The following is an 11,524-nucleotide window of genomic DNA, read 5'->3' on the forward strand; positions in this document are numbered from 1 at the left end:
TGGAGGAACACAAGCAACATCTCCGAGTGATTTTTCAAGCATTGAGGGAGAACAAGCTTTTTCTCAAAAGAAAAGACGTCTGATTGGTTCTCTACCAGATGCATGTGCATTGAACTCCGACCTACGGGTCCAAACACCAATAACTTGAACTCCAACACAAGGGTCTAAATTAATTATAGGGAGAATGCAGTTACCCTCTCTGCCACTCACAAGCCTCTCTCTGGCTGAAGCTAGTGGTGACACCTGTCATTTGACTAGAAATCTGACGTCGAGGCCATTGTGGCCACCGCCACGAGTGCCATGCAAATCTCCTCTGTGAAATTTTTATTACCGTAATCTCTGTCCAGCTTGCCTTTTACTTTCTCTTCAAGTGAACTCCTACTTTTGCCTTTGGATTCCAACTCCCAAGCCAAACAAAGCTTTGAATCACAATCATGATTGTGTTCGTACCTCTTGGATATTGGGGCAGCTAACTGAGTACTGGTACTGCCATCCGTGTCCAGCTAACCTTTGCCGTTGTTCTCTAGCAAACTCTTCATTTGCTTTTGACTTCAAAAACTTTAGCCAAACAATTTGCCGGGTTGCTTGAGAACTATGCCAGTGTACATGCCGCAAAATGGATGGTTGACGATCCGTTATCCATAGCTTTTGGTTGTCTTTGGTCGATGTCGTCGGGCCTCGAGCAAGGGGAGGGCCATGGTGAAGTTGCAAGATATGGAACTCGGAGAACCTTCTCGCACTCCAAGTGTGGCCTCATTAATGCCAAGTTGAATTGCCAAAAACAAGATCCCTATTCTCCAAAACCACTCCGCAAAGCTCTCGTTGAAGTCCCTTTCCAAGTTGCTTAAAAGAACTCTGCCAATCTTGTCAAAGCCGCTTTTTTGGATGACTCCCAAATGCCCGTTCTCATCCTCAAGCCAAGCCAAACAAGAAAATCCTTAATCTTCTCTTTCAATGACCGATTTCACCTTCAACTTCCTTGGAAATCCCTCTCTCAAACCTCAAAACTCAAGGCTTGCTTGAAGCGTTTCAAAATGCTCATGCATAAGAGCGGGGGGGGGGGGGGGGGGGGGGGGCACGTTGAGGGAGCACTGTGGCTAGGCGTCATGCTAGGCTACTAGCCTAGCATTTCAAAACACTGGCCACTGTACCTTTGTAACCAACGGGTAGGGGAGGGAGTAGGGCGCAGGCGCGGCGTTTCAAAACGCTACTTAGAGATGGGAGCCTCGCCGTCAAGTTGCCAGGCAGCACACTGGTGGCGCCTAGTGTGGTGATGCTTGGTAACGCCTGCGTTTCAAAACTCACGAGCAGGGGGGGTGAGTTCGGCGCCGCTGCAGAACATTTTGAGATGCTCGCAGGGGATAGGGTTGTGAATGCTGACATGTAATGTGATTGCGTTTTAAAATGCATGGGATAGGAGAGTGTGGAAACAACCAATGGGTTTGTCCTTCACGAGTTGTTCTCTACAGCAGCTCTGGCACGCCAAGGTTCTTCATGCATGAGCTACACCAAGTTCTGATACCATGTCAAAGTCGATGATGCAGAAGCGTAGAGACCAAGGGGAGAGAGAGAGAGAGAGAGAGAGAGAGAGAGAGAGAGAGAGAGAGAGAGAGAGAGAGAGAGAGAGAGAGAGAGAGAGAGAGAGAGAGAGAGAGAGAGAGAGAGAGAGAGAGTCTCCTAGATCAATCAACCTTGGCAATGAATAACTAAATGTGTATACAATGGAGGCAAGGGGTGGCTTATATTACAAGCCTAGTAAATTGCCTAAAAGTAAAATATATACCTAAAAGACAAACTAAATAATGGGATTACATTGGGCAGTTCACTTGAGATGCCTAAACTTTAACAGATGTGACACTTGTAAGCCAAGATGTGCAAGGAACAGACACGATGGGGGTGAGGAATGGTGGGCCTTGACCAACAAAGGTTTCTGTTAGGACCTTGCTAGTAATGAATGGGTTGAACGTCCTTGCAGACTTGGAATCTGGTTGGAGGAAGGAGAAAGTGGAGGGGTAGGATGTGTACAACGGGTGAAAGCCAAGGGGTGGATACTGCTATGGAGAAGAGGGAGGTTGTTGAAGGCTAGGATGGTGTTGGAATGAATACTGTTGAGGCCTCTGCAACAATGGACATTGACAAGCCACAAGACGAGCAAACCAAGTTTGATGAACATGGTGCAATTGATGAGGTGCTGCTAACTGCAGTTGAGGGCGTGGCAAGGCATGGTGCTATTGAAGAGAATGGTGAGGGAGTAGCCAATGGTGTTAAGAAAGTGGATAGTAGTGAGGATGGTGCTAAAGGTGGGACTGCTGAGAAAGATGTAAATAAGCAAAATTTTTGGGATAAGGTGACTGATCTGATTGATGTGGACGTGGACGCTACTAATCGGGAGAAGGTGGCCGGCACAATGCCAACATCTCCAACTGATTTCACCTTGGCAGACTTGTTGTCTACAGTAGGAAGAAAGTGAGTCCGTGGACGTGCCAACAATTCCCGTGCTTGCAAACTTTTAGCTTATGCCTACCCTTGTAATTGACAATCTGTGTCTTGATGTACTGCACTGAGATTATATTTTGGTCTCCATCTATTACCATATGTTGTAAGTACACGTTACATTCTCCTTCTTATATTGTGCTCTCTTGTGGTAGACTTTGACGCTTTGATCTTTGAATTGACCCTATAAGTAAGTTTTTTAAGGATCTTCTTATAGTCCGTGTCTTGATGTAATGCAATGAGATTATATTTTGGTCTCCATCTATTACCATATGTTGTAAGTACACGTTACATTCTCCTTCTTATATTGTGCTCTCTTGTGGTAGACTTTGACCCTTTGATCTTTGAATTGACCCTATAAGTAAGTTTTTTAAGGATCTTCATTAAATGCTAATTGACTCAAAATATTATTGGCAGTGTAGAAATTGATCCGTGGTGGCTAAAGTAAAATCAGTTTGACACAGAGCTGCCAAAAGATGTTGTGGCTATAGGCAGGAGGCTAATTTTATTTGATGTGAATGGTGTGCTCTTAAAGAGCTACAACCAACCACCACAAAAGATGCAATTTTTGCACCTCCCAGTGGAGGTGAGACCATTTGTATATCGTCTTGGTCGAGAGTTATGGTGTGTGGTTAGGCTAGATGCAGAGGATGTGCTTATAAAGTTGTCCATGCAAGTAGATATTATGATATGGTCCTGTTGTAGAAGAGAAAAGCTAATACACTTTCTGGAAACATGCCTACCATACTGTCGTAGTAAACGAGTGGTCAAAGGTATACATATAACCCTCTTCTTGCTTCATCCTGATTACTAGTGTGTACTGTCATTAATTTTGCTTAACTTTCCCATACTCTTACAAATGTGTTCAACCAAGAAGATTGTGAGATGTGGCTACCCAACATCCTTGATGTCCCGTGTGTGCCAGGGGATGTTGGTAAAAAGCCTGTCTTCCTGAAACTGTTGAGACCAGTGTGGGAAAAACACCCATCATGTATAATGCCAACACTACCATACTTGTAGATGACTGTAGATATAAGTCGCTTAGAAATGACTATGAGAATTGTCTGGGCATTCAGTCCAACGAGCCTTCTTACCTTGATCCCTACTATCCCTTGTATTTCAGTGACTTGATCAAGCCCTAGAGGGCTGGACTTTCGCTTCCTACCCAATAGCATATAGCCGTCAACACCCCCTCTTTGATGTAGAAGACAATGTTAGCCCTCTTATTCCTGATTATTTCATTCAACGAGAGGGATACGTTTATCGCTTTGACCCCCCTGTCAACCCATGATTTGTGAAACAAAGAGAAAATTTTCTTGGTGGAGTCTGCTATGTATTCCTCTTTATGTGAAAATGACAATCCACTAATGTCCATTTAGTCATTTTTCCTACAATATGCTTCTGTGGTCATTTCGTCTTGATCTTTGGATTCGGTACTAGTAAGTATCAAATTTGGTATTGGTCTTCTCATTATAGGGTGATTGTAACTCATGGAAGCTCCATTGCACGGACTTTATAGAAGACTTCTTTTTGGAAAAATTTACCATTGTGGGCTTGGGAAATTATAATTACCAGTATCAAATTTGAAGCCTTTGCTATTGGGACTAACAACTTTCAGGCTTTGATACTGGTAAATTGGGTATTGTAAAGTACCAAATTTGGTGTTGCTCATCTCACTAACATGGTGATTGTAGAATAAATCTTATTTTGGAGAGAGCTTATTTTGGAAAAGAACAATAGTATGGGCTGGGGAAGTTAGGTACACTAGTACAAAATTTGGTGCTATTGAGAACTACCAAATTTGGTTCTGTAAGTACCAAATTGGGTGATGTTCGTCTCACTACAGGGTGATTGTTGAAGATAGCTTATTTTAGGGAAAAAAAATTATGGGTTGGGGAAGTTAGGTATACCAATACGAAATTTGGTGCTTGTGATACTGTCATTGACAACTACCAAATTTGGTACTAAAAAGTACCAAATTGGGTGTTGTTTATCTCACTACAAGGTGATTTTTGTCGATAGCTTATTTTGGAAAAAAACAATATTATGGGATGGGGAAGTTAGGTATACCAGTACAAAATTTGGCGCTTGTAATACTGGCATTGGCAGGTACCAAATTTGGTATTGTAAAGTACCACGTTGGGTGATGTTCATCTCACTACATGGTGATTGTAGAAGAAGCTTATTTTGGAAAAAAACAATATTATGGGCTGGGTAAGTTAGGTATACCATTACAAAATTTGGTGCTTTTAATACTGGCATTGGAATCTACCAAATTTGGTTTGTAAAGTACTAAATTTGGTGTTGGTGATCTCACTACAGGGTGATTGTAGAAGAAAGCTTATTTTGGAAAAAAAAATTATGGGTTGGGGAAGTTAGGCATACCAGTACAAAATCTGGTGCTTTTGATATTGGCATTGGATACTTCCAGATTTGGTAGTGTGAAGTTCCAACTTTGGTGTTGAACATCTCACTACAAACTGATTGTAGAAGAAAGCTTACTTTGGAGAAAGCTTATTTTGGAAAAAAAACATTATGGGATGGGGAAGTTTTAATAACAGTATCAAATTTGAAGCTTTTGAGGCTTGAAGTACTGGCACTGGTAAGTACCGAATTTGGTACTAGTCTTCTCATTGTAGAGTGATTCTATGTCATGGAACTTGATTATACAAACTTTATAGAAGAGTTAGCCTTGTTTTGAAAAAAAAACAACATTGTGAGTTTGGGAAGTTACAATTACCAGTACTAGTAAATTCCACATTTGGCAGTGGTCTTCTCATTGTAAGACAATTGTAACTCACTGTTTTTCAAGTTCTTATAAAGTATGTTATATTACTAACCTCAACAGTGCAGCATGTGATGTGCATACATAGTGGAGGTAGGGAGGGAAATGAAAAATTACTCAATCTTGAATGGCAGACCTAGTACAAATTACTCAATCTCCCAAATGACAGAGGTGGGGATGGGTCAAATGCCCTCATCCTCTTCTCCATCGTCATCATACGGCATACTATAGTTTGCATTTTCATAGAACTCACTGGTTAACATAAACATGTTTTAGAGTCCAGAAATAGGCTCCACTAGAATTTGTATAGCTCTTATAAGGTGGGAATAGATCATGATTGGTGGTGTATGATCAACAAGGCTGTTTATATCACATTTCCCATCCACTTGACCATAGTACAAGCCTTAAACCACAAGTTCACCTCTAATAATCTTGTTGTGACACTTATCCCTTTGTGATTTGTGTGCCTGGTACATGGCTTTGGTGCATTTCAAAAGATAAAAGTCCTCACCCCCTTCAGCTGCCTTCACTGCAAAGTTGTCTCCAATGGACAACATTTCACATATTGTCTATGGGTTGCCCTCGTACATTGGCAAGTTGATGTCCGATCTCATTGCTACATTTGTCATGTTGCTATCATCCTCCCTGGCTCCCTCCTCTTCCTCACTATTCTCATTGTCCATCTCTTGCACCGGTATAATGGATATGTATTTCCATTCTTCAATGTATTGATTGCTCTTGCATCTCCTCCATTGCCCACTTAAACATGCATCACAAAAGCATGAGAGTGTACAAAGACGTAGAGCGCATGGGTCCTCAGATGAATGACCCATCTACACAATGGGTCGCATGTGAGCCTTGGATTTGTTGACATTCCCACTGGATATCTCATTTCACTTCATCCTTTGAAACAAACCAAAAAACTCTCTGTGTGTTAGATCTGTGTGACCCACTCGTGTCTCCAAATTTTGCCTTTAGAAAATTAACAACATCAGTCGCACCCTTCATCAGCGCCCATCTAATTTCAGCTCCTCATGCGTTAGTGTTCTCTTGATGACAGCACTAGCTCCATCATGATCCCCTTTTCCATTCCCCGATGGGAAGAAGTTCCACATCATGTGCATGCCTGTAAATTAATGGTACATGGCAACAAAGTAAAAAATTTGTCGTGCCTTGAATTGCGATTCTGCACCATCTGACCACACCCAAGGATATTGCAAACGGTGACCTTGATCTTTCAACCACCTTTCATGAAGCATAAAGAAATGCTGCACAAACAAAGTATCATGCTGTTTATCATCAGATATGTAGAAATGCAGTGTCTTCTATACCGCACCTCCCAAATTTCTAGCATATGTGATATGCACAAGGGTTGTTACTTGTGTTGACCACAATGCATCAATTGTATTTCATTTTTACTTTGAATGAATAATCCTCCGCAAAGTCGATTACAAATAAATACACCAACATTGTTGAGAAATCTAAGCATGCTTTCTTTAAACTTTTGTATTTCATTTTGTACTTTGAATGAAAAATTCTCCATAAAGTCAATTATGGATAAACCAACATTGTTAGGAAATCTAAGCATGCTTTCTTTAAACTTTTGTGCCGGCCACCAAAGGATGAAGTTGTGCTTGATGAAATATTTCAGATGCTTTGCAAAAAGGCCATGGAAAGAAGCACCTCACATTCTTTGTAGAACCAAGTTTCTTTTCTTTTCACTTCCATCGTTAGCCACATGTCCATTGTTGACATCCATGAACACCTTGACAAACACCTCATTTCTATCATTAAGTTTCTTTTCTTTTCACTTCCATCGTTAGCCACATGTCCATTGTTGACATCCATGAACACCTTGACAAACACCTCATTTCTATCATTAAGATATCTCATCTGAGCATAAGTGCAATGTGGTTATGCCACATTGAGAACATTCCCCAACCAAGCATTTCTTTGCCTGGAACTCATTGTCAACCAACTTTGGACACAAAATGGATTCCCACAAACTACTTGTGTGTTGCCATACTAACTGGTTTGCAGAGCATTGATTTGCATCATTATTGCTACAACACACAGAACATCTACAGGTATGAGCTTTTCAATGATGCCCAAACTTATTTTGCCACATGTGATTGAAAATCTCCTTGAGGAATAACATCTGCACATGATATACACAGCAACAAGTATACTGTTCTTTTAGCTATCGTTGGAAATCTCATCTCGGCAGAAGGGCAACGTGGTTACACCACATTGAGAACATTCCTCAACCAAGCATTTCATTGCGTGGAACTCGTTGTCAACCAATTTAGACACAAAATGGATTCCCACAAATTACTAGTGTGTTGCCATACTACTTGGTTTGCAGAGCACTAATTTGCATCATTTTTGCTACAACACATGGAACATCTGCAGGTATAAGCTTTTCCATGATGCCCAAACTTATTTTCCCGCATGTGATTGAAAGCCTCCTTGAGGAATAACATTGGCACATTGTACACATAGCAACAAGTATACCGTTCTTTTAGCTTTCAAATAAAGACTGGCTTAAATGCCTCAAAAGACCTAAGAGACAGCTCGATCATGGGGTGTGTTTGTTTGAATCTCTTGTACAGTTTCACCTAAGATACGAAAACAATGTAGGTTAGAATCCTTGAAGATGACACAAAGATTCAAGATTCAAAATTTACAATAACCAAACCCAAAAGTTGATATTAAAGTACTAAATTTGAAATTGAGAATTCAGCTAGCAGAGAATTCAGCACAGTACTAGCCTCAAAGACTTGGTACTGTGCAAATAGTACCCAAGCCATTGTAAAGTTCCAAAATGAGTGCTCTGGGTACTGATCAGCCTTAAGATTTGTAAGGTCATTGGATGAAGTACGAAAGTATTAATGACCTGGTAATGTGCAAATACTACCCACAACATTGTAAAGGGCCAGGTTTGGAACTTTGGGTACTAGTCCCACGGACTTGGTACTCTGTAGATTGCAAAGTACTAGGATTGGTGGAGTCCCATGGACTTGGTACCGAGAGATAGTACCCAAGCCATCCTAAAGTACCAAGATTGGTGCTTTGGGTGTTGGTCAACTCTGAAGAATCATTTGATGAACTACCAAAGTTTGAAAGTCTCAATGACTTGGTACTGTGCAAATACTACACACAACATTGTGAAGTATCAGGTTGGGAACTCTAGGTACTCTAAAGTTAAGATTACCAAACAAAAACCACTACAGAGAGACATGATAATAGCATTCCCATGGACTTGGTACTGAGAGATAGTACCCAAGCCATCCTAAAGTACCAAGAGTGGTGCTTTGGGTGCTGGTCAGCTCTAAGTTTTGAAGAATCATTTGATGAATTACCAAAGTTCCAAAGTCACAATGACTTGGTACTGTGAAAATACTAGCAACATCATTTTAAAGTGCCAAGTTGGGAATTCTCGACACTCTAAAGTTCAAATGACCAAACAAAGTGTTGGGGATCAGTCCAACTTCGACGGCCGCATATGTGTGAATGTTGGCTTTGTAAAACCTTTATAAGACTTGAAAACTCTCTTTCCATTTGTGCTCCAGCTTTTGTGTGTTATCCTTATCCTATCATCCTCTTGTGTGCTTCCATTCATTTGCCATGTCCATCAGAGAAGCCATTGGCTTCGACTACGAGCTCATCAAATGGTATCAGAGCTTTGGCATAGAATCCGGGATGTAGCTAGAGAGTCTGCAAACAAGAAGCCGATTGTTTGTAGAGAGAAGGTGAGAGAAGTGGCAATCTGTTGGCACTTGTGCTTGCCAAAGGCTTTTGCTGTGGTTGCTATTGTCTCTCAAAGAGGTGGAGGTGCTAACATCTGCACGGGTACATATCCGGAGGGCACCTTGCTAGACAGATCATTAAAGGCCTTGCCCAAATCACCTCAGCTTATTAGAAAGTGTGGTGATCGTGGCACAGCCTCCACACTATCTCGCACGGGCATGCTCAAATGGGATCGACGGATGAGGTGATCTGGGCCGTCGGATGCGCATTTGGTAAATTCCGGGCGTTTGGTAAATTCAAGAAGAAAAGTAAATTCAGACAGGCTTGTAAATTCAGGTCGATCTGCACCCCATGTCTCGAACCCTCAACCTCCCCACCACGAGCCATGTGCACTAACCACTACACCCTCATGCGTACGTTGAAATATAGGCGATTCGAGTATGTCATATTGTAAATGTGGGCCGAGTTAGTAAATTCAGGGCAAATTTGTAAATTTGGGCAAATTGGTAAATTCGGGCAACCTCAGATCTGATGGTCCATAATTGACGCGCGTCGCTTTTTCCTCCTCCGGGGTGGCACAGATCACATCCATAATCTAAGTTTGGGGCTTCTTTGGCATAGTGTATGTGCATAATTTCATCATCAAAGCCGAAGACAAGAGAGACAACATGCTAGATGATGTTGTGATGAGTGCGATGATAGCCCCACCATCTTCGCTACCTCCCTACCCCGTGGCAGCATCGCGGCCTAAAGTGCAGCTTTGCTTCTGAGTGTAGAGTTGGCGAGGTCGGATATTGCTATTTCCATTACTGGTTGGTGCCTTGGACTGCGTCACGCTAGAGCTATTGGTGGCCAAGAATGCCGTCAATGTAGGCTCCCATATCTTTGCCGGTACATGCGCGTAGTAACGGCAAAAACACACACATAGTGACGTACCAATTTGCAATTATTGTTATTAAGATTTTCTTTGATCAAACCAAAATAACTATGTGCTTATTTCCTCAAGAGGATGTTTACTCTACTATTAGGGAATGAATGTCAAATCTCATTGACAAAGAATGTACTAATATAAAATGATGTAAGTTTTATTGACCCCATTATTGTAATTGTAATCATGAATATCATTGTGATGAACAATGAAATGGGATAAGACATTGCCTTGGCATGAGAATGAGTCGGTGGTAAGACCTTCCCGATGCGAAGCCTAAAAAGTACAAGGGGTGAATCAGGCTCCATACTTAACAGTACGACCACTCTTGCTTGTAAGCTACAAAGTGCGCCTTCAAGCATCACTCAATTGCATTTGAACCCATGACTTGGGTCACGGAGGTTGAATGATTCAACCAATTGAGCTATCTCCCGTAGGCAAGATCCCTCATTTTTAAGACTTCAATCCTATTTGGCACACACACTCTCTCTCTCTCTCTCTCTCTCTCTCTCTCTCTCTCTCTCTCTCTCTCTCTCTCACACACACACACACACACACACACACACTTGGTCACTTTAACTTAGCTTTGATTGCTACATCCGGCTACAAGCTGCTAGTTTTCTTTGCCTATTATTTCACTATTGATAAGTAACTACTTTAGCCTGCTATCATGTAGATTTTGTATTTGGTTTTCAATATGATTGATAGAGCTAATGTATATATTTAGAATAATTACCATGGGTATTTACCTTGCTAGTTGGGAGAATCTAGCTTTGTGATGCATGATGGAGCTGATGGGTATAATATTGTGTGTAATTACCATAAGCTTGTGGTGGTTTGTCTTGCAGTTGCTACTACCCTTCTTTATGCTAGATCAATTGGAGCTTATGGTTTTCAGTTACTTACCCTCCTAGAAATCTAACCACAGGGCTTTCCTTGAGGACAAGCTTACTTTTCTTTTCTTGTAATTCATCTTGATTAGTGATTTTTTTCTTAAAAACTACTTTGACTAAACTATACCTAAGGAATTTTCAATTTTTTCATAATATATTTTTACCTCTAACTCTTTTCTCCCTCCCATCTTACATTGCTTTAGGAACAATGCTCAAAATATTGTCATACCCTACCATAATGCAATGATCCTCGAGTAGATTTGTACTTTTTCAATGCTCAGTTGGTGGGAACACCTCTTACTATGTACCACTATGAGCCTATCTTGTGAGAACACCTCTTACTATGTACCACTTAATTTTTTGGGTACTAAATGTGATTATTTTTTCCTCCTGCACTGCATCAGTGCCAAGCACCTTTGAGTCCTTTGTTTGCATTAATCTATGTTCCCAAGCATGTGTGCTTTTCTCCTCTATTTTGCTACCACCCTTGAGCTCTCACATTCCCTTCTCTTTCTTTCTCTATCTTGAGCTAATGCTGGTCTACCTCTACTCCTCATAGGCCGTTGGTAAACATTCAAGGTAGTATGATAACTCTCATGGTTTACTATACCCTTATGTGGGTTCCTACTATGTATATTTATTGAATTTACTTGTAGACTCACAAGATATAAAGTT

At 41.1% G+C, this 11,524-nt stretch overlaps 1 pseudogene; it reads left to right on the top strand.

The window, feature by feature from the left end:
• Positions 1-2,017: 2,017 nt before the first annotated feature.
• On the top strand, positions 2,018-2,536 carry LOC147447716 (uncharacterized; annotated as a pseudogene).
• Positions 2,537-11,524: the final 8,988 nt, after the last annotated feature.

Source organism: Adiantum capillus-veneris, chromosome 11 (assembly GCF_014529385.1).
Source record: "Adiantum capillus-veneris isolate H3 chromosome 11, ASM1452938v2, whole genome shotgun sequence".
NCBI classification, from domain to species: domain Eukaryota; kingdom Viridiplantae; phylum Streptophyta; class Polypodiopsida; order Polypodiales; family Pteridaceae; genus Adiantum; species Adiantum capillus-veneris.